A 25631-nucleotide genomic window follows, 5' to 3' on the forward strand; every position below is an offset into this window, starting at 1 on the left:
CAACTAGCTCCACTGTTATCTAATAATGCATAATTTGATAAGTTTGTTTCATCTCATTGTGGAAATACAGTAGATATTGTTTTGGTAATCAGAGCACTTTAAAGCAAGTTGTAACGCAACAGTATTTCACCACAAAAGCTTCAACGTGTATTTCTGAAGAGTGTGTGTATCTCCTCCACAATTATTCTACCATTCACGTACCTTCCCAGTCTAAGATAATATTGTCACCACGGACAGAATTCCCTCAGACGGTATTTTGAGAAAGTCAGTGGCCATGGAAGTTTTTAGTTCAGAAGTCGATACCATTATATTACACTGTGTAAGGACAAAATAATGATTAATTATTTAGGACTATATGGACTAAATAAACTTTTAATTTTTGTATTATTCAGTGTATAAGAAAAACCTTTTTATATTGTCTTTATCTCTAACCAATAATTTATTGGATTATACTGATACGAACCAGAATGAATCATGTCTTTACATGATATCTCTTTCCCACTACTAACCCTTAAACTAAACCAGATTATCTTATTTAAAATTATTATTGTAATTTATAACCTAATGCGATTTTAAGAAAACACTTAAGGATAATAGCACTTTACCAAATAATGAAAAATATTAATTGACCTTGTTTACAAAGTAGCTCAGCACAATATTATCAGGATTTAAATTTTTCCCATATGCATTTAGTAAGTTCCATTATTTTTGATGACCATGTAATTACTTGTTTAGGTTTAAGAATATATCCTTTCCAGATAGGACACAATTATAAATAAATAATGCCTGAAATCTCATTAATTCGGTATGAGAAATGCACACGTTACTGCATAATGAAAATGATACCTACAAAATCTTCCCAGGAAGATAGCCTATTACCTTCTCTATGGCTTATGTAATTCTAGGTTTAATGTGGTAAAGAATGCCATCTGGCAGGACAAGAATATTGACAAATTTGGGATCCCAGAAAGAGAAAGTAAAGTACCTTTTTAGATCTAGTTAACACACATGAAACTTGAAAAGGATGGAGTCAATGATTCTTCATTTCTAATCTTTACATGAAAGCTGACGTGGGAAATAAAGTAATTCTGACACCTTAAAGTAAATTATAACCATAGAGGCTTTAGAAGAACTTCTCAGTTTCTTCTAGAAATGAATTTTTAAGTTTCAATATTAAACGATTCTAGTTTGGTTAACAAGAAAATAATAATGATTCTGTCTTTTAATCAACACCTCTTGGTAAGTCTTGGCTTAATGATGGGCATCTCTTGTTATATCCATGCAAATAAATCTGGCCAATGAAACAGATTAATGGCTCTGAACCACAAAATTACAAACTTCTATGTTCATAAGTATGTCTTTGGAGCAGAGATTTAATGACCAGGGTGAACTGGGAAACTCAAAGTGACATTTTTCTCAGCTACTGTAAGGAATAAATATGAACATCATTTCCCAGAGTCAGTAGCATGGAGTACATTTTAGTCCCTGGGATAAACAAACAAACAGCAAACAGTGTAATAGTTTTGCTTAGTCTCGCCATCTAGGTCAAGTCCTCCAAACAAATGAAATCTTAAGCATTTTCTTTAAGTTGCTGACTTCCAAATGGGAAACAAAGAAACAAATAAATATTTTTCCTGGAATTTTGCAATGCTGATTTTGGGAGATATGTTATAATCCATGTGGATATAAAAATTATATGAGAAAATGGCTATTGTCTTTGATAAATAGACTATTAACTTGGCAACCTGGTCATTTTGCAGTTTCTGTTGTCCTTGAATATCTCGTGTGTGTGTGTGTGTGCGTGTGTGTATTTGATAAGCAAGTCCTTTTGAAGTCTGACCTCTTTGCACACTAAACATTTAGCAAGTAAAATTATTTCCTTTTCCTAATGCTTTTGTCTCTGAATTTTCCTCTCAAGCCAGTATATTGTTTATATACTGATATTCTGATATAAAGTATGAGGTCTAAGGATCTTTTTATTACTCACAGAGCATCTTAGCACAGTGTCCTCCAGCTCTGATTTCTACAGGGTGACAAGGAAAGAGCATTATGCTATCCTGTACATGCAGTGGGGTTGCCCCACAAGAGAGGGGCAATGAAATTGAGACTTGAATCTTATATACAATGGCTGATGCATCAATACATCTTCCCTGCTAGAGAGAGGGAAAACTTTACTCTGGAATATAAAAAAATCTCAGCATAGGGAAGAGGAATTTCTAGTTTCTTTATCATGGAATGTAAGCTAATAGCTCTGGTGAGGTAAATATCTAATTTTCTTCACTGAAAACTAACTCCTAAGATGTTTGCTATTCAATCAGTCATTAACAAATCTGCCAGTGCTTTTTAATCAGAAAGTGTGGACCATGCAGAGACATAAGAATATTTGGGGAAAATTGTCTTTCAACAGTTCAAATAACTGGATGCATCTGAATATACAAAACTATGAAGAAGAGGTCAGGACAATGGAAGAGGGAGGAAGATTTAGGTTTTGTCTTAGAATACAAAGTAACAATATTTCAGGAAGAAGTTATTAAGACTTTAAGAATGTTGAGTTCTTTATGTGCCTACATCTCTATACCTGATGACTAATTGTCCTTGAAAAAGCTGAGCTGGATACTTCTTTTGGCATCATACTGTATTGCAGATGAATATCTGAAAGATTTATGTATGATTTGAATCCAAAGACAAACAGCAATAACTTTTGGATTATTCTTATTTTTGTAATATCTTAGTTTCCTTAATAAAGATTCCTTGAAGTTGATCATATATAAAAATTGAAGATATTTATATTTAGTAGGATATATTTGATCTGTACTTAATTTTTGAGTTTCATAGTAAAATAATCACTCATAGAAGCAGAGTCTTGCTAGCAAAATATGATGGCAGAAATACATAAGCCTGATAGCATTGCTTGAGTGGTGGCACTTTCAAGAAACAAATTCCTCTGGTACATTTATATTTTAATGCGAATAAAATTTTTACTACATTAACTTAGAACAACATATGCAAAATGTTGTTTTCTTAGCTTTTCTTTTTTGTTTATCAACAAGAGTAAGGAAATTATTCATAATATTATATGTTTAAGTTTGAGATTTAATGAAATTCCTTGAAGTTGGGCAAAGGGGAATCAATGTGATTATGAATAAAGTAACACATGTTAGACAAGTTGCTGATTGGTAACACAGTTCTCCCAGGATTTAAAAAAGTAATCTCATATCAAATTTGCAGTTTTCTTTTGATGTAACATACATAAAAACCTTGCTGTGTGATGAATAGCATGACTCTTCGGGTTTTTGCACCTGCTCTGAAAGGGTAGTAAAGGCTCAAATAAAAATATTGCAGGCACTCGAAGTTTTTCACCTGTGAAAGACAAAATGTGCAGTAAGTAAGAGTCCTTGGAGACTACTATAAAACATTCACTTACAAATAAGCTCAAGTGCTTAAGAGAGAACATTTGAAGCACAGGAAAATGGTTGATATTTGAATTTTTTCTGTTATAGCAGTTGTGAGAACAAATTAATTTTTCCTTCTTAGGTATGGCTTTGGGAAGTCACAGTACATGCTAAATTTTTTTAACATCTTAAACTTATATTTTGGGTGGGCCATGGTGGCTCAGCAGGCAGAGTTCTCGCCTGCCATGCCAGAGACCTGGGTTCGATTCCCGCTGCCTGCCCATGCAAAAAAAAAAACCAAAAAACCTTATATCTCAATGAAGCTCTAGGTCTGTTAAAGTGAAGACCAGAAACCATTTAGATGGGAATAGGTGCATTTATGAGTTCATTATTGGGGGGCTACAACCCTGAGCATCCTGACAATTTGCACTCCATCTCTCTTCGTCTCAAACGTCTTATTTTTATTAGATGCAATACTTTTATTGTCTCCAGTGTTATGAATCGAATTGCTCACCACAAATACATGATCGCTTCCTAACCCATGGTCCCATGAATAGGACCCGATCTAGAAACAGAACTTTTGAAGATGGCATTAGTCAAGATGAGGCTCAAGTAGATTAAGGTGGTCCCTCAATCCAATATGACTTGCATCCTTGTAACCAGAGGGAATTTAGACACGGTCAGTAAGAGGGAGGTGGAGAGAGATGCCCACGTGACCAGGTAGAGATTGGGTTGGCTGACTCCACAAGCCAAGGAGTGCCATAGGTTACAGGCTAAGCAGAAGAAGTCAGGAGGGGGAAATGAACTAGGTTCTCCCCTTTGGCCCTGCTAACACCTTGATTTCAGACTTCCACCTCTGGAAGTGTGAGACAATAAAGTTCTGTTGTTTAAGCCAACTAATTCATGGTAACTTTTTATAGCATCCCTGGCAAATTAAGATACACAGTTTCACATATTTGATCTCACTCATCTTTTTAATATCAAATTTGTGCTCTTTTCTATTCTAGTTCCAATTCTCCCTTAAAGTGCTTTTTAGCATTCCTTATTTTTTATAGGCTGTTTTAACATTAAAGTTAATAATTAAATGATTAATTTAAATTAGTAAATAAATTAAATGTATAACTATCAAATAGGCATCTGTTTCTACCTCAGAAATACGAGTTTCATGATGTTATGGAACTTTACTCCATTACTTTCTTCAAACTGCCAATCACATTCTCCGATATGCAGAAAGCGTTCAAGAAATCAAACAATAAAGGGTAATTAGTTATATCACCAAACACGGATGATCCTATTATGAAGGATATCCATTAAAGTCACTAGAAATTAAGGAAATGATACTATTAAGTCACTATCTTCTTTTATAGTATTGATTTTTTATTAGACATCTTTCACCTTGGGTCAAAAGGAAATGTCTTATTTGCCTTTGTATTTTCAACACATTTCAAACAAATGTATGCATAGGAAGTACTTAACAGTATTCATAAAATTAACGAATAAATAGATTTATGTTAATTCCATCTTCCTGATCTAATCTGCATAGATGACCATAGTTCAGGGCAGGGTCAAATATGTATTATTCATAAATTGTAATTTATTGATAATGAAGAATAGGAATGATAATCAAGGAAGAAGTACTGACTCCCCTTTAAATGGCGTACTTTTAACTTTATAATGTACAATTATAAATGGGCACTTACTGGAATTTGCATTTCTTATGGTACAGCAATAATACTTCTTTTGGAAATATTTTATTTAATTCAAATCAGCACAATTATAGGAGCAGACTCGCTTGCACCAACCAGTAAGGTACCTATACCTTGTATTATAGAGAGTGGGGTTGGTACATTTATAGAAAAAAAGTTGCAAAATAATGAATATTTCAAAATTTATGTTGACTTCAAGAGAGATTCAAGAAGGATGGCACCAAGGAAATTCATTTGAACATTTTGCTGGTCCTTGCAGGGTGACAGAATGTATTAGAGTTATATTTTAAGGTCTGATTATCAGCTTTTAAAGTCCATTATCTCTGGACTGTGAACTCAGAAGTGATCAGACTCAGGTTTAATACATCATACTAAATAAACTCGGAAGCTCTAATGTAGAATATATTATATAATATAGAATTGCAAGGAACCTGAAAATCTTTAAATATTGCTAGGCAAATTATCTCTCTCTAAGAAAAAAATAACTACGTTAGAATTCATATTATCATGAGGTTATTTGGCAAGCAAAAGATAGAATAAAATATTTTTGTATAGTAGTCTTAATAGCTGGCAACATTAAGCAATCTGGAAAATGAATGCATGATACAGCTTTATCTGCCAAGAGAATGTGACTGGAGATTCTCAAGCTTATTGATCATGAAACCCCACCACCTGAGCAGTACTAGAGATATAGAGAAAGGATTTATTTTCCTCAGAAACTCATTGCTTAGGTCCTGTGATACCTTCTCACTCTTGTATTCATCAGGACTTAAACAATACTAGCTTTGTAATCAAGAAGAAATTAATCAAAACATTGCTTTTAAAAGGCTGCAGGTTTCACTAAGAGAAACCAACAATTACCAAGCCTAGGCTTGCACTAGGGAAATCCATCCTCACGCTTGAACGGTTGTAGCTTTCGTTGAAAGGAGTAAGCCACACCTTCCATGCAAGAGACCCGGCTCGATTCCCAGGCCAGTTAATTAAAAAAAAGAAAAAGGAAGGAGTAAGCTGCCAATTTACAGTGACCTTACAAGGATGGACTCAAGGAAACCATTCCCCAACTGATTCTGTGCCACCCTCTGACTTCTTGCAAATACCTCCTGTTATTTCAATTCGATGGCGGTAGCTGAGAGGACCTTTCATGCATTCCGTAAAGATCAGTTTCCCTGGACACAAATCATGAGAAAGAGAAGTAGAGGGTATATTTGATAAGACAGAAAGAGAATATATAGCACATACAAAGTATGTTTGACTCTCATACCTACTAAAATGAACACAGAAGACAGTCTGTACTCTAGATTAAAATGAGGCTATTCAAAATCCATTTCAGTCAACAATTTAAAGATTATTACTCACTTTCCATCACATTTTCGGGGGGGGGCAATCTCATTTGTTGTTAGTTTTTTGCCGATTGCATTATTTAAGGGCATCATTGTCACCTCCTATGCATGGATTAAAACCTTCACAGCTTTAGTTTAGGGTGCATAGGTACACTCACCAACGTGCATGTACATACTGACACACACACACAATGCACAGAAAGTACACAAGCCCACAAAATCTACATGTTTTATTCTACTAAACAAGTGCTCTTTGCATTCTGTTTGCTTTCCCTTAGAGTTGTCTGAGAAACTTTCAATTCAAACTTGTGAGTCATAAATTGCACGCCTGTTACTGTATGTTGTCATAGTGACTGCATTTCAAACATTTTTAGCCATGGGAGAATTTTCCTCTTCTACATTATTCTTTTCAGTTTGCATTCAAACTTGACCCTGCAGCGGTAGTATTTCATCGGAAAACAAGAGTCTATTGTGAATGTAAAGGAACTGTTTTCACTTCCACTAATCCAAACAAAGGACCAAAATCAAGTTTGCTTTCAGTAGGATGTGAATGAATGAAGCACTGCCTTGTGCTTTGTGTCCTGAAAGTGCTATTCGCCAACCTCTAAATGCGGTCATTACTGACATCACAGCTATTACATTCATCCGATGCTATCGTATATTCAGTATTATTGCACAGACATTTTCCAAAACAGAATATTTCCCTATCATGTCTGAACATGGTTGGAATTACTTGGTTGAGCTAACAGAATTTTTAAATTTCCTACTGAGCATTAAAAACTTTATTTCTTAATTTGTTCTTCCCTTAGTTATATCTTATAATGGAAATGAAAAAACATGAAAGAATGAATAAACTATTAATTATTACACTTTGCTTTGAAATGGGGGAAGTGGTGCATAACATCTCCTAGCAATCTAAAACAGTTATTAAATCAATCACAATCAAACATTTTTATTTTGGTTATGTGAATAAAATAAGTGGCTGATAGAATGTTTCATTCCACCCAATGATTATTCTCTGGCCATGCAGTCATAGTCTAACACCCGTGTTGTTTTTCCCTAGCGCCTGCCACATACAAGTCTGAGGTTTCATTTAAATGCTTCTAACATTGTAGTTTAGTGACCCTAATCATCGACTCTACTTACTTAATATTTATAGTATTAATTAGATATATCATAATAGTTATTATATTATTATAATAATAAATATTTATTTAGAAAGATTTTTACTAACCATTTGCAATGATTATTTAATTTTCATATCAGTGCTTTATGGAATTAGAGCAGTTATAGGAAAAAGAGTAGAATAGCCCTTCAATAATATGCTGAAGTACAGAATAGCCTTACTGCTGACTGCTAGTAACAAAAAAAAAATAAAAAGCACACAAACAAAGCAGATAAAAACTGCCTTATATGTAGCCGTCATAACAGACTATTTGGTTTTTTAAATTAAATTTTCTCATTTTAATTTTAACAACCCAAACATGTGGAAGAAAATTCTTAATGAGAGAAGAATTTATTGAATGAAGAACAACAGAAATTCTCTTCAGTACTCAGTGAAATTCTTTATGACACAGAATATATTTGTTCACTGTGTCATGAGCCATTAATTAACCCCTGACATTAGAGATCTGCAGATATGGGATTGCTCAGAATACAAATTCTTTCACACATTGGTTCACCGACAGACAGCTTCCTACAAATATGGCATAGCCAAGGATTCCTCATTCTTCCGAACTTTTAGTTTCCCCTTGAGGGTAAATTTGGTCCAGAGACTGGTTGTGTTCCCAGCATGTGCTGCCTTCTTTATTATTTATTTATTTATTTATTTTTTATTTTACATGGGCAGGCACCGGGAATTGAACCCGGGTCCTCTGGCCGGCAGGCAAGCATTCTTGCCTGCTGAGCCACCGTGGCCCGCCCTGCTGCCTTCTTTAGAAAACAATTTTCTGTCAAATATGTCTGAATCCGAAGCTACAGAGTTTTCTTTCACCCTTTTGCACCCCTCCTTTACCTTGTGTTATTAAAGATGGTCATCGCAGATCACTCTAAATTTTCTTGTGGTATTTGAATGATGTATGAAAGAAGTGGGACTTCTCATTTACATTCTATAATGACATTTCTGAAAACAGTTTTTTTTTTTTTTTGGTGTTAAAAAAACTATTTGGACTGACCCAAAATACTGAATTGAGACTAAACCTACAAATAATGGGAAAAAGATACATGCACAGTGCACAAAATGCAGTTGATTGTATAGCTTTTTCTTAAAACAAAATTTTCTTCAAATATGTAAACTAGGGATGTAAAATTAAAGAAATGGGAGAGGAAGGAGAAGTCTTTCTTTGTTGGATCAGAGTTGGCCCTGAGTAAATTCATTGTGAGTCTGACTAAGAGTTAACCGTTTTCTTTAGTATATACACAATATAACTTAGGTTATTCTTTGAACCAATATTTATTTTCTAAGTATGTTTACAGGGCACTGGCAAGGTAAACTGGGGGATATAAAAGTGGAAAGCTCTGGCACTTGAGTTTTATGAGCTTGCAGTTAGTAGAAGAAGTGAGTTAATTTTGCTATAAGGCATACATTCCTTAGCATTAAGAAAAGCAGAACTTGAACTACAGGCATTTTGATTTTAAAGAAAATGCTTTATTAAATAGCTGGCTTTTAAAGGTAGGACTTATAAAAAAAAGGGTAAAAGATACCCTAGAAAGGAGAAACAGCATGAGCAATAAAAAAAACATGGTGTACATGTGAACACAAAGCAAATAAATTTGGGTAAAGCATAGAAAATATAAAATGCATTAATTGAGTAGAATTTTTAATGTTAGTAGAAGCCCATGGATACCAGGAAAGGGAGTTTTAGCTTTCTTCCTAAGGTAATTTAAAAAAATACTATAAAATACAAAAAATATTTAATTAAGTCTACTTCTACTTTTGCATCGAAAGAGTTGAGTGGATTACTTTTTCTTTGAACAATTTTAAATTTCTAAAATATCTATGTTTCTCTTTCCAAACTTTTGAAACAAAATTGACATAAAAATATCTCAAATGTATAGTCTTACTGCTCATATAACAATAATTTCCATGTAAATGCAATTTTAGGAAATCAAATTAAACCGGCTTTCCATGGATCAATGAGAAAAAACAATATGTTTTAACATTCTTGATAAATTGCTGCCCACTATGTGAAGGTAAGTATGACAACTCTTATGTTTTTACTCTGTTGGTATTTTCATTAGGAATTGCAACCAGTAATTTACAAAATTCTGACAATGCTACATGAAGGTTGTGTAGTGGTGAATGGACAGTAAGATAATAAAGCTCAAGCTTTGGGGAATTTACTTGTGATGGCTTCTTCCAAAGCCCTGGAAAGGTATCTGGACATTCCTTCATATAGACTTATATTTTTGTAAATATTTTGGGAGTAAGATATTTTAATTGCTGAAATTACTTTCTCTAAAGACTTTATCTGCTCATCATTTGCAGTTCCCCTTGTGCTGGGTGATAATGGAGAGAGCCTAAGCACTTTAGATGTCTGCCTGAGAGAAGGCTGAGTTTGGGAACCTTTTCCCTTTGGTTTCATGAGATATATCTCTGGGATATGCTGTGAGTGGCTGACCATTCCCATTTCAGTGATTGCCAGCATCATGGCATAGGACCAAAGAAGATTCCCCATACAAGCATATTCAACAGCAATAGGATTAGGATTATGTGGGTAGAAGAGGAAAAAAAAAACGTTTAAAATATATGGATCCAGAAACAATTTTGAAGATATTTATTCCAATCGTGAAGTGCATAAAATTGCAAATGCAGTATTTGCTTTATTGCCCTTAGTCAAAAGAAATGCTCCCTCTTGTCTGAATACTTGTAATGCAATTTGTACTATTGTGATAGGTAAGTGGGTAGATAAAAGAATGAAGGATGGATAGATAGATGACAGGAGGATGGATGGATGGATGGATGGATGGATAGATAGATAGATATTGGGTGTAAAAGTTGAGAGTTGTATGGAACAGAAATCATCAGAACTCCTGGTTTACGTAACACAAGTTTCAATACTGCAAACAGTATCTGTGCATGAAAGTTGCTTATTAAATGCATCTCAGTGTATCAGGTTGTATTTTAGTTGCTGCATGTGTTTTCTTGTTGAAGCAAGGCAGTTTGAAAAAATAAATGACTTGCAAAATTGGCCCTGGTACAGCAAAATGGCCTAAAGAAACAAGTATCATGGTTACAATCCTACATCTGTAAGTAAATCAGTGTATGTAGTACTTAAACTATTTAAATACACCCTTTTGTAGCTTAATACATTGTGGCAAAATATAGAAAGCTTTTGAACTCTACCAGTATATGCCTTGGTTTCAGAATAGTTTTGAATATTTTTTCACAGTCGTTCATCTTACACAAATTAAAAATATAACAGAAAGGAAAGATTTTAGTTTAACAACAACAGCAAAAGAAAGTCAAAAGAAAGAGTGCAGGAAGCACCAATATATCAGTCATTTGTTGGATTTTTTTGTGCATTTTAGCAGGTAATTAACTTAGTTGGAGTCGTGGGTAGTAACTCAAACCTAGGTTCAGTTCCTTAATGCTGAGGCTAACAACTTGAGTGTTTCTTATGTAGACGTGTGGCTCAAGGGTTAACCAGACATTTGGGCTGTGTTTATTTATAGATTTGGGAGCTCCACCTTTCTGGCTTTCTCTTTTCCTTGGTTTTCCCATCATTGTCGACCCACTGTGGTTTTTTCAAACTCTATACTCTGCTTCTTCCTGCCAATAAGATTTCAGGGTTTTTTCTTGAAAATTTATTCCCTGTACTAGACAAGGTTCTCCAGAGGACAGAACCAACGAGATTGATATTTATTTTAAGAAATTGGCTCATACAAATCTGAATTCCCTATGGTAGATGGGAGGTTGAAAATTCTGGAAAAAGCCATGTTGAAATCATTAGTCCTAGTATGTAAGGGAGGACAGGATGCGGTGGAGGTTGTTATCTAAAGGCAAAATTCCTTCCGATTCTTGAACCTCTCGGTTCTTTCCTTTAGACCTCTAGCTGATTGGATGAGGCCCACCCACAGTGCTGAAGGTAATCCTTTTCTGTAAAGCCAAATGAGTGCAGATGCTAATCCGCCTATGAAGTACCTCCCCGGTAATAATTTAAGCCAGGATTTGCCCAACTCACTGAAGTCTAGGTGGAGATTCCTTCCAAGTCATTTGATGAAGACCACCACATGTCTCTCATGCATCAGAGCTGAAGACTACATTTTCTCCTTCTGAGTTTTGCATTTAGCTGTGTGGCCTCATCTCACACATCTTTACAATCTGGATTATGTTTTGAGGAAATTACTGAGTGTTCTTGTGTGGTCAGTGTCCTTGTTCCTGACCCAGGAATCGAAGAACTGTGACACTTTGGGGGATTTTACTGTGTCTTTCTGGCCTAGATACCCAATCGACTGTTTCACCCCAGAATTCGGGAACTGTGCCGTAGGTAAAACTAGACTTGTGTTTATGAGTCTACTAATTTCCAAACTCTTAACCTAGCCTTATGCAACCCTGAAAAACTCCAGTGGTTGATTCCTCTAGTAAAGACTTCTTCACTGATTCAATCCTGATCTTTAGCCCACCCAGAAAGTTTACAAATTCTCCCAGTTGTTACTTCTCTGGAATTTTAGCTGAATTTTAACATTCTTTTAGTTATTATTTCCACTGTCCTCTATTGTTATTAAAGGTATGATTTCTGAAATTCACCGTTTTTTCCAGTTGTTTCAACACTGGTATTGGCTTTTCACAATTTACTGCATGGTATTCATAAATGGAAGTGTCAAACAAAGAGAAACTTAAGGTAATGTTTGAATGCCATCCTATGGCAGACTTTCAGGACTTGATCTCTGCAAACTCAATTGCTCCTAGACAAGCACTTGTATAAGTACTCTTCACAAAATGAAAATAGACATTTGGAGCACTAGAGTGTTTCAGTGTTAAAATTCTTAGTGTATGAGACAGCCGTTCTAAAAATGACTTTTGCTAATCTGATTCTTTGAACAGTGCTAGATCAAGAGTTTAGTTGTGTCTTGAATATTTCTATTAAAGTTGTGCTTACAAAATATGCAATATAGGGACAATATTTAACAGTAGTAATCTGTGATATTTTAAATTAGATTTTAGTTCTTAGATCAGGTTTGGGTTTACAGAAAATTTGAGAGACTTGTCTCCTATTATTAATCACACATTAGTATGGTACATTTATTACAATTATTGAGTCAAAATTGATAAATTATCATTAACTAACAGCAATGGTTTCTTTGGATTTTCTTAGTTTTTGTTTAGTGTCAACTCATTGTTCCAGATTCCTTTCCAGGATATCACATTACATTTAGCTGTCATAGCTCCTTTTTTACTGGAGTTACGGGTTTTAGGGAGGAAGATCACAGAGGTAAAGTTCTATTTTCATTGTATCATGTAAAGCCTCGACACTATTGTGCTGGTTTGAAAGGATGTATATCCCCTAGAAAAGTCATGCTTTAATCTAAATCCCATTTCATAAAGGCAAAATAATCCTTATTCAATACCGTATGTTTGAAACTGTAATCAGATCATCTCTCTGGAGATGTAATTTAATCAAGAGTTGTTGTTAAACTGGATTAGGTGACAACATGTCTCCACTCTGGGTGGGTCGTGAAAAGTTTCTGGAGTCTTATAAAAGAGGAAACATTTTGGAGAATGAAAGCGATACAGAAAGCAGAGAAAAATGACATAATCATGAGAAGCAGAGTCCACCAGCCAGCAACCTTTGGAGATGAAGAAGGAAAATGTCTCCCTGGGAGCTTCATGAAACAGGAAGCCAGGAGAAGAAGCTAGCAGGTGATGCCATTTTCACCATGTGCCCTTCCAGATGAGAGAGCAGCCCTGACTGTGTTCGCCACGTGCCTTCTCACTTGAGAGAGAAACCCTAAACTTCATCAGCCTTCTTGAACCAAGCTATCTTTCCCTGGATGCCTTAGATTAGACATTTCTATAGACTTGCTTTAATTGGGACATTTTCTCGGCCTTGGAACTGTAAACTACCATCTGATTAAATTCCCCCTTTTAAAAGCCATTCTGTTTCTGGTATATTGCATTCCAGCAGCTAGCAAATGAAAACAACTATCAACAATATTTATGATTATTGATTGTGACTTTGTTCACATGGTGGAGGTAGTGTTTGATTTCTTCCCTGTGAGTTACTTTTCCCATTTTCCCCCTCCTCCACCAAGCACTCTTTGGAAGGAAGTCACTATGCACAGCCTGCCCCCAAGGAGTGGGGACTTATGCCCTACCTATTTGAGGATGGAGTTCCTACAAAAATTATTTGGAATTCAGTTGCATGTAAAATTTGTCTCTTTTCCTTCATTTATTTATATTTTCAGTCATTTATTATATCAGTATGGACTCATGCATTTTTTTCTTTGGGTTATAAGCTAATGCTAATTTTTTATATTATGCTGATTAAATTTTTCCAACTTTGGCCATTGGGAGTTCTTTCAGTTGGCTGTATTATACCCATCTGCCAAACCCCATCAATGTATTTTATTTTTACTGTTATTTTTGAAATTTATTTTCAAATATTTTCTTACTTTCTGGCATTACAAGGTGTTCCAGTCTCATCTTGTATATGTTCTACATGGCTTTTAGAATCATTCAGTTCTCTAAGGAGCCATGAAATCTTTTACTGGAAAATGGTATTAGAAACCAAGATTTCGGTATTAGGTGTGCTTGTTGCCACTGAGATGTCATTTATTTTAAATGATCTATAGTCATTTTATGTCAGTAAAAGAATGTTGAATCATATTATCGTAAAACAATATAATAGTCAATATTTAAATCTAAGAACAAGATATAATAGAGAGTTGTTGAAGCCTACATTTAACTAGTGAATGGACAGCTGGGAAGTTTGTTTGGTTCATTGGTTGGTTGGTCCACTTTAGTTCATCCTAGAAGCAGACAACTGTAGCAACCCTTGGATACTGTAAAGATACTTCTCACACAGAATTAGAGAATGTTTTTCTGCAGAATAGTATCTCTAAACAACTCCATTTTACCAATTATTCTGGGTCTAGAGATGCCCTAAAGCAGAACTGCATATAACTTGGAATTTTCAGTCTGTCAAATTGTACTAATCAGGGCATTTTCAATGCTGAGTTTTAAACAGCCATATCTGCTTTGGAACAAAATTGTCTCTGTTTCCTGAGATTATTTGGGCACCTATAATCATTTTGAAAACATGAATAATTAGTAGCTTTGGATGTACGAATTTATCCAAAATGTATTTAATAAATGCATTAGTAATGCATTAATTTAGAAAGTAAAAAATCCTATTTTTACTATTTTATATTTTACTATTTATTTACTATTATATTTTACTATTTTCTTATTTTTATGGTTTACTTACTATATAGAAGTTATTTCCAATTACTAATAACTAATGTTAGAAACAATAAAAGAGAACTTTTTACAGCTACTTCCAGTGAAGAATTTTATGAATGAGGAAATGGCTGCTATATAACTATCTTTTAACTACTAAAACCATAAAAATTGACTAAGAAAAAAATACAACTGAAAAAAATAATAACATTCAATGTGTCTAAAACACATGCTCTAAAATTGGTATTTGCCTAAAACCTGACAGAAGTTCCAACACTTCTACCAAGTTGTGCATCTATGAAATGTGACCCAGGAATAACAGACTTCTTTGGAATAATGGAACAGAACCATACAATGGTACAAGCTATGATTCCTCAACATTGACATGTACCAAGACTGCTTGCTGAATATTTGTTTGAAAGTTAACATGGCAAATTAAGATCCTAGATGACAATTATTTGAATAAATTATTAAGGAAATGTGTTGTTATATTTTCTAGAACAAATGTTAAGTTGACAGTGAATTTAGCTGCAAGAAATGAATTTCTCCCTTAAATTAAAAAAATATTTGCATTATTGTGGCAATAACATTTGTTTTCATATACTTCAGGTTAAACAGTGTTAGGCAACCCAACAGTGAATCCACATGTCCGCCAAAAATGTAACATCCAGTATCTAGACTTGTCTATAGATCAACATGAAATTTTCTAGAATCTAGTTGATCTGAAGTGATTTTTCCTCACTTGGAGCCACCTAGAAATTCCGGGTACCACTGGTATCTGAATTTTTGTTTCTATAATACACAACATATAATTGAAACGTCCTGAAATAGGAAGAAAATTGTATTGCATTTCCCATTAGAAATAATATGACACCTGCGGGAATCAATGTTAGAATGTAACTAAATAGAGATTGTAATGAATCTTGTTTTACGTGTTGTAAAGAAAAAAAGAAGGATATTGAAAACAAATGTTTCAGAAAATTTGTAACAGTTTCAGACTTGGGTGAAAGGAAACCAAATCAATCAGTTAAAATTATAGGCAAAATATTGTTTCATTTGACAATATTGTATGGTATTGTATACATTTCCTAGAAACTATGAAGCTGTTATATATTATTATTACATAAATATTTAGAAACACATATAGGGAAACATATATACTGGAAAAGAAAATTGTATCTCTGCATACATTTTTATGAGTTCATAATTTGTAAATAGCAGAAAGTTAGAAAAAATAATTTCACAGGAAATTTACTCTATCATATAAGTTTCCCTAAAGGGAATCCCAGCCAATTATTTGCAAATGCCACTGAATCAGGTTTTCACTCCAAATAATCTCTGCTCTTTATTTCTGGTTGAGTTATATACACTGCTTTAAAATTACTGATTTAACATAGAGTTTTATTTTAACATACAAAATATGTTTAAAAAATAATTGTTTCTCTTCTCCATCTCCAAAAATGTGGAGTGTGAAGTAAATATCTTTTCTACTGAGTTAATGTGTCACCCCCTCCTCTTCAGATGCAAGCACTATATATAATAAAGTAAATGTAGGAATGTAGACTTAATATTGGGCCAGATAAAGCGTGGTATTTTCTTTAAAGCTACTTCCAGACAAAAGAGAATTATTTTCAGAGTACTTAGAATAATAATCAATCCCTGGAATAAAGAAAATTATATTTGCTGAGAATGTATTTTATGGGTAACGGCTTCACAGAGCCATATGGAGAGCTCTATTTTCTTTTTGGCTTCAGCTACAGTTGTTTCTCTTTTCCTCTTAATGATGCCTTAAATGTCTTGTTTATAAAATTTCAAGCAGCCTCAGGTCCGATGAGCTATTACAACACTATGGCCTTGACAATAATTAAAAGTTTTCTTACCTTGGAATGGCAGGTAAGTGTGAATATATATTCATGATCTAATGAATCTACAATCATGTTTATGTACCAGCTGTTTGCTTTTCCTCAGCTGCTGTGGTATATCTGGCCCTGAATTTTCTCTTGCTTTTTATTAACCCTCTTAGAAAAAGAAAGGAAATAAAGGCTCCTTAGTATATGGAAAGACTCTTTCAATAGATGTTAAGTTCTGACATTATAATTTTTCAAGTATACATGGACCATGATTTAACTGAATATCTTACACATATAAAGTATATCAACTACCTTTATTTTAATATTCTGACTTATTTGCAATGGGTATTTTGGTAAATCCATAGTATGTGAATACAATTAAATTAAACTGATTAGTACAAGTATATTAAACATCTTTTTTTTTGTTCATTTGTGTCCCTCTCTTTGCACAGTCAATGCCTTCCTAGAACTGTCATTCTTAACAGGCTCACTACCGTCCTTGTCCCATTTCTCCAGTGCCTCCTCTTCTCTAATTTTCTGATCTCAACAAGGTACAGATTTTCATAAGGCCAATCCATATTTACAAAATACAGATTTTCAGAAAGCTAGGAGGTTTTGCAAGAGAGTTGATTAAATGCATTTGTTGTATTTAAAACTTAAACCAAATGGAAGATAAAACGAAAGTAATACCATTTAGACCACTATTCTGAAGATTAGAAATATCCCCATCATCATCGCTACTAAAACGACTATGTCACCTATACTGGCAGCACAGTGATGTGTGATTTGTTGAGATTTCCAACTAACAATTTGAAATTCTCAACTAGCAAGAATGTCGTAGGTGCAATAAACATCCCTAAAGATTTGGCAGATGGGGTATAGCATATGTATGTTGGATCACTATCTCCTTATTTTCTTTATAGGTGTAACACTTCCTAACCCAAAAGCAAAAAAAGAGAGAAATCCTTCTACATTTTTCAGTAATTAATCCTTTTATTTAATAAGTGCTTAATGAAAGTCTTCTAAGAAAGATACTTTGCTAGGAACAGAAAGTTTCAGTTAACTCCTGAAAGTCACACAGCTAATACATGGTAAGGGCAAACACTGGCAGTGTCATCCAGTCATCCAGTCAACACTTCTCATAAATATTACATTACACTATCTCTACTTTTAGGTGGCTTGGTACCCACTTTCCTCTGTGTCTTCCCACAAAGAGGTATAAGATAAAACTAAATAAGGCACCTCCCTTAAACAGACACTTCCCAGGTACTAGCCCCAGATATGTGTTCACATGGTCAGGTATTTATTCGTGATTTGAAAAATGTAGGATATTTTATCTCTATTCAGTTAAGACCGATGTGTCTTTCTACTCTCTTAGTGTTATTTATGATGTTTTGAATCTCATTTTGAATATGACAACAAAATGAGCACTCTAAACTGAAAATGACATCAAGAAAATCCAATATGAAGAACAAATGAACTGACCCTTAACTGGGAAAAAAACATACCTCTGTATGTCAATAAAGAAAGCAATCTAAACAGAAGTGACTATGCTCAATTATCCTACAGATTTTGACTCTCTCTTGTAGGCAGTAGAAAACCATGGAGTTTTTAGGTTGGTCAGTTTCATGGTCAAATTTTAATTCCAAAAAAATCATCCTGAAGGCATAATGAAAGTTGAATGCATGCAGGAAGAAAATTAAATTATGGAGAAATATTTAAAGGCAATTGGAATAGGTCATAACCTCAGCTGAAGCAATGTAACTGGAAATGAGAGAAGAGAAAACATTCTTCAGGTCCATTAAACCCATGGACACACCAGATACATAAATGCTTGACTTGATTAAGAAAATGAATGGTTATCGTGTTTTGCAAACTATGTGGAAGGTGTAATGATTAATTTCAAGTGCCAGTTGGCTAAGATACGGTGTCCGGTGGTTTGTTCGAACACTAATTTAGTAGATGTTGCTGTGAAGATATTAATAGACAAGATTAGCATCTATAATTGGTATCCTTTAAGTGAAGGAGAATACCCTCAATATATGTGAGGCCCTCATTTAATCACTTGAAGGCTTGTAGTGGAAAAAACCTGAGATTTGTCAGAGAAGAAATTTTACCTCAAGGTGACAACATGAATGCTTGCCCAAGTTTCGAGCCTGCAGATTTCAGACTTACTAGCCTGAAACAGAGTCAGCCAATTCCTTAAAGTAAATCTTTTTATATATATAAAATATGTTATATCTATATGTGCTTTTTTTTAAGAAGCTTGACTGATAACAGAAGGGAGAAGAATTATATTCAGTTTTTGACATGGTGAATCTGACTGAGCCTGTAACAGCAGAGCTATCCAACTTCATTTCTCTAAATCCCCCATGACCCTACTCCCTTCTTTGACAGAAAGAGACCCATGAGATTTAATTAGGAAGGATATACCAACTTATTTTTTATCAACACAGGTATTTAAACATATATTTTGTGACCCAAAGTCTAGAAATATTTTTTATAACTGAACCACACAACTTTGCCAAAGAATCTTTGAGTTGGGAGAAGGTAATGCATTTCTCTTAATACATTCATTTTCTTCTGCATTTTTGTTTTCATTAATGTTTCCAAGTAAAAAATGTTCTCTCTTGAGGTTTAGAATCCCTATTATAATAGAGGAGATAAAATGGCAAAATATCCATTTATACTTTTGAGTTATTGTTGTCAATAATTTCATTGTTTCTTTTTCTTTGTTAGGTTTTCTCTCTTTTTTTAGTTGATGTTTGTAGGATCTTCTGGTAGTCTTCAGAATTCTAAAGATTTTATCAATATATTTAGTTTTATATCTTGCATGTGATTTGTTCTGCTTCCTGCCTTTTATAAATGTTCAATCGTAGCCACTTTAAAGATTTAATGTCCTACTTTTTTTTTTTTAAATTATCTTTTCCTGGGAGTAATAACATTCCACTTATCATTGTCTTATTCTTTTTTTCTTTTTTTTTCCCCTTTGTGTCCCTATGGCTGTATTCTTGGTATGTTTTTAAATTCACTCATTTCTCTTTAATCTGTTTAATCTGTTTTTCTTTTTTTTTTTTCTATGCTGTATGGTAGGGTCACATTTCATTGTTTTCCCATGTGAGTTGCCCATTATTGCAGCACCATTTGTGGAATTTTTGTTTGTTTTTGTTTGCGTGATTTGTTTGTTTGTTGGGAAGTGCATGGTCTGGGAATCAAATTGTATATGTTTTTTTTAAGAGCCTTGACTGATACAGAAGGGAGAAGAACTATATTCAGTTTTCCCACATGGCAGGCAAGAATTCTATCACTGGACTACCCTGGCAGCACCTAATCTGCTTTTGAGTCTTTCTATTTAGTTTTCAAATAATTTAATTTGGCTGAGATATAATTAAAATAGCAACAACAACAAAAAACTGTTGTGGACAAATGTATTCACTTTGATAACTACAATCACAATTAAGATACAGGACACTCATCTGTGCTGAATTGAATCTGTTGTGTACCTATCCCAGAAAAGTCATGTTTTTGAATCCTGATTTAATATTGTAGGGTGCTATCTTTTTGTTAGCATGGAGATGAGACCCACTTAACTGTGGGTGGGAGATGTGTCTACACACATTCGAGGTGTGTGTGAATCTGTTTACTGGAGCCCTTTGAGAGGGAACCATTTTGGAAAGAGTTTCAGAGTCAACATAGACAGAGATATTTGGAGATGAAGAAAGAAAACACCCTCAGAGCTGCTGTTTGAAACCGGAAGCCAAAGGACCAGCAGATGCCAGCCTGGTAACTTCCTAGCCTACAGATGTGTTTTGGATGCCATCTGCCTTTCTTAAGTCAAGGTATCTTTCATTGGATGTCTTAGTTTGGACATTTTTATTGCCTTAGAATAGTAATATTATAACTAAAAAAATTCCTTTTATAAAAGCCAACCCATTTCTGGTATACTACATTTCTGGCAGAATTTAAAAAAATACAACACCATCACCTCAAATTCTCCCTGTCATCCTTCCCAGTCAACTAACTCCTCAGTTTGACACAAGTTTTACCACTATTGTGCGTTTATCATTATATATTAGATTTGTCTTTTTCAGAGCTTCAGATAAATTGGATTATAGTTATCTATTCTTTTCTGTCTGGCCTTTTTTTTTAAACTTGGTATAATCTTTTTGAAATTCATCAATATTATTACTTGTATTGGAAACTGTTTCCTTTGTCACAGAATAGTATTCTATTGCATGAGTATTTGCTTATACATTCACCAGTTGATGGACGTTTGCTCTTTTTCCTACTGCTACGTATGTTTGTGTACAAGTCTTGGGTGAACACATATTTTCACTTTTTTGGGTTGAATATATATCCACATTCTTGTGAATGGAATGAAACTGGGTCATATAAATGTATATATATATATGGTGAATGTATATGCTGTATCGCAGGATCACATTTCATTCTTTTTTCCATGTGAGTATCCCGTTATTGCAGCACCATTTATTGCATTCTTTTTCATTTGTTTGCTTTTGTTTGTTTTGGGGAAGTGCTTGGGCCAGGAATTGAAGCCAGGTCTCCCACATGGCAGGCGGGAATTCTACCACTGAACTATCCTTGCACACCTATGGCAAATGTATTTTTAACTTCTTGAGAAACTCTCGAAGTGCTTTCCAAAGTAAAAATACTGTTTGTATTCCAGCCGTCAATGCATGAGTCTCACTTGCTCCAAATCCTTGCCAACATTTATTACTGCTAGTCTTTTAAATTTTGGCAACTCTGGTGTTTATGTAGCAGCATCTCATTATGGTTTTAATTTACATTTCCTTGATGACTAGTGACGTTAAACATCTTTTCAAGTATATATTGGCCTTTTGAATATTTTCTTTTGTAAACTATTGCCCATTTTTAATATTTAGTTTTTTGCCTTCTTATTGAGTTTAAATAGTTTTTTTATAGACTCTAAATATCAGTATTTGCTAATAATATGTATTGAGAATACTTTTCCCTATCTGTGGTTTGCCTTTTAATTTTCTAACACCAGATTTTGAATAGCTGCTTTTGACTTTTGGAGCCTTATTTTTCCATTTTATTTCTTTGGTGATTTGTGCTTCTTTGTATCCAACCTAAGAGAACCTTAGGTCATAAAGGTTTACTAATATATTTTATTCCTGATATTTTGTGGCCTTAGATTTTAATTTTAAACCTATGATCCATTTGAATTAATTTATTTATATGTTATAAAGTATATAAGTTACATATCTCAAGGATTGAAATTTCTTTTTTTGTGCATGTGCAATCATTCTATCTCTATTTGTTAAAAAAAAACTTTCTTTTAACACTGTATTACTTTCACTTTGTGATTCTTTCTTCGTATCAAGTAGATAATATTTTCCTCATTTCTTTTCTTTAACATGAACTCATATTTCCTTGATCTCCATGAAAGGTATTTTTGAGGCTTGAGTGTAAGTCTCCCTGGAGAGGATTTTTTTGACCCCCTCTCTCTTTCTTTTTTTTTTTTTTTCTGCCCTTCTCTTTTTTTGGATGCATGGGCCAGGAATCGAACCCAGTTCTCCCTCATGGTAACTGAGCATTTCTATCATTGAACTACCCTGTATCTTCTTGACCGTCTCTTAATTGCCCACAATATATTGTCAAATTATAAGCACTTCATGTTAAATTCTTTAATTTCTCAGACCACTTAAGTTCTGCAAATTTAAACTCAAACACGAATAAAGATAAAAATATAAATTTCAGCTACCAGGTCAAGACAGATAAATATTGTTTGAAATTGCCCTTTTGCAACCAGTTGTACTTCTCCTAGAACACACTTTAATTGAAAGGGTAGCTGTTATGAGACTAGTTTCCAATATTCTTAGTTGTTGCTTTCCTGTCTTCTACAAAGTCATTGCTAAGTGACTATCTTGGATTATGCCTCTTAAACATTTTTATAACATTGCACATATACTTGGACATAATATTAGAGTACATGAGGTACTCGGGTAGATGTACATGATGTTTATCTGTTAAAGAATAGAAATAGGTTCAGACCATTTTTAGGTGCTCTTGCCAAATATTAGAGGAAGAGATCACTGCCTTATTTTTAAATCAAACTGTTTCAGAGATTAAGAAAAGAGGATTCAATCTATAACTCAGTTTGTGATTATATATTTTTTCAAATTTCAAAGCAAACCATCATGTATAATAAAGGAAAATTATTTTAGAATTAAACTTTAAATACATGCAATTACTAGTTTTAAATACATGCAATTATAAAAATCATTTATTTTTACTTTTATTCTTTCATATCCTAAGTTAGATATACTTAATATACTTGCTCATTATTGTTATATTTGATTTGTATTCTTGAATTTTATAAGCTTTTAAAAGAAAATGATTAGAAAATAATTTGAGTTATTGATACAGTCTTACTTATGTTTTCCATTGACCTCCGTCTACATCTTATGCTATAGAAGTACATTTGTACTTGATAATGTGTCCCTATGGCCACTTCTGATTGGAGATTTTTATGGCATCTAACTTAAAGGAAACTAATTCATTGACTTAACACAGAAAATCATATTTTTTTCTGAGAAAGTTGGTGTGATGGCTAATTTCATTTGTCATTTTGCTAGCTAATGGTGTTCTGTTGTTTGGCCAAGCAAGACTGCCCTGATTGTTACTGTAAAGGTATTTTGTATATGGATTTTCATCATTACTCAGTTGGTTGCATGTACAATCAACAAAGGAGTTTGCCCTCAGCAATGAGGAGACTCCTCTTATCCAACCAGTTGGAGGTCTTAAAATGAGAACTGAGGAGTTCAGAGGTCAGAGCTAAAGACATTCTGTTTCTACTTCATCCATCCAGTGTCTCCTCAGGCTATTTTGTTTGTTTGTTCGTTTGTTTGTTTTTTGGCATGGGTAGGCCCTGAGAATCAAACCAAGATCTCAAGCATGGCAGGCAAGAATTCTGACACTGAGCCACGGTTGCACCACCTTCCTGGGGGAATTTAAGGAAAATTTTGATTCTATTTTTTTATAATTTTCTTAATGAATTCAATAATTTGAATTAAGTTTAGAACATTTATTATGACAACAGTTATCATAAAAAGCAGTCTCTTTTTACAAATAAATATCTGTTGGCTTCTGCTTAGAGTGTAGAAAGCTTTAAAGAGTGTTGATATCTACCTTTGCCCTAATAACAAAAACTTTCTAGATAATCTATTAAATTGCAAGCTTTTTTTTGAACCTGTCATAGAGCTAATGTGAAAAAGCAACCAAGTAGCCTCAAATCTTAGGAAGGACGAATGGGGTATGAACGGAACTCCAGCTTCCCTGGGAAGAATACAGAAAGAAGAGCCGTTGTCCAAAATGGGTAAGAAGATTTCATCTGAATTTTTAGCATATTTTTAAAGGCTGACTACCCCAAGGCTGAGAGAATACGCATAAGGAAAGCTCATGTTTATTTGCACATTCTTTGTCTGGGTTCTCATGGGAAAGATTTGTGGCAGGACAGGGCCAAAGAAAGCATTTCTTGTGGTGTAACCTTCCAGGAAAGAAACAATGAACATTGTGAAAACATAAAGCTTTCTCTTCTAAGGGCACAATAGTCTTAAACTACCAGGAAGGAGGACTTAGAACATCTTGTCATCTTGCAGGACACTGGTAAAGACCCATTGTATTTGGGAGAAGGAAAGAGAGAAAACACCCCTGACCTCTGAAGGAGGGACAGGGAACATCAGAGATCTCCTATACTGAAGAAAGGGCAGGAGCACAGAGAAAGCCTGACTTCCAAAATCCCTGACTGTAGTTCTTCCTAAGATTGAAGCTTAAATAAGACAATAGACAGTTCACTGCTATACCCCGCTAAAAGCAAATCATAAAAGGGACAGCATTCCATCTCTAAGGGAAGAGCAAGGATATGTACTGGATCAAAGAGAAAGCCTGAAGGGGAGGCTAGAAGAACCTGAAGGAAATCTCTGTTGATACAGTCTGCACACTAAGCAAAAGATAATGCTAAAAGAATATAAAGCTTTAATTGGGTAACGGTAACCATAGTAACATGAAAACTCAAACCAGCTGAACTGTCGTTTGGATTGACACCTAATAAGTGTCTCACAGGACACATTTGTCCATTTCCACATTAAACAGAATTTTCATCATTCCCTACCATTTTACACAAAATGCCAGTTTTCAAACCAAGATGCAAGACACTTGTTCAAGAAAATAAGCTCACAGCAAGTGGCAAAGAAATCAACAGAACCAGGCTTTCATGTTATCCATATGTTGGAATCATCAAACAGCGCATGTAAAATGAATGTGAGCATTCTGCTAAAGCATTAGTAGAAAGAGGGGGCAACATGCAAGAACAGATGGGGAATTTCAGCAGAATAGTGGAAACAAAGGCAAAGAGTGAAATGGACATGCTGTAGGTTCAGCATATACTGTGCATCGCTGAGGAATGCATTAGTGAGTGTGAGAAAATTTCAAAAAAGTAGTCTGAAGATTAAGCAGCCTTGAAGAAATGCCAAAAGATATCACCCAAACTGAAGCATAAAGAGAAAATAAACTGGGGGAAGGAGGGGAGAAGATAGATCATCCAAGAACTTCTGCACAATACCAAACAGTCCAGCATACTTGTAATTGAAATTCCAGAAGGAAACTAGAAAGTGAATGCTTCAGCCTGCTAGAGTTGCCAGAATGCAATATGCCAGAAATATCTATTAAGGGGATTTATTAAATTACAAGTTACAATTGTAAGGCTGTGAAAATGTCCAAGTTAAGGCATAGCAAGAGGATACCTTCTCAGAGGAAAGGGCCTTCAGCATTTGGGGCACCTCTCTGTCAGCTGGGAAGGCATGTGGCTGGCATCTGAGGTTCTTGCTTCCAGTTTCTGGTTTCAAATGGCTCTCTCTGCTCCAGTGGGTGTTCTGTACCTCTGGGGCAGTTTCCTTCTG

Source organism: Tamandua tetradactyla, chromosome 22 (genome assembly GCF_023851605.1).
Source record: "Tamandua tetradactyla isolate mTamTet1 chromosome 22, mTamTet1.pri, whole genome shotgun sequence".
Taxonomy (NCBI): Eukaryota; Metazoa; Chordata; class Mammalia; order Pilosa; family Myrmecophagidae; genus Tamandua; species Tamandua tetradactyla.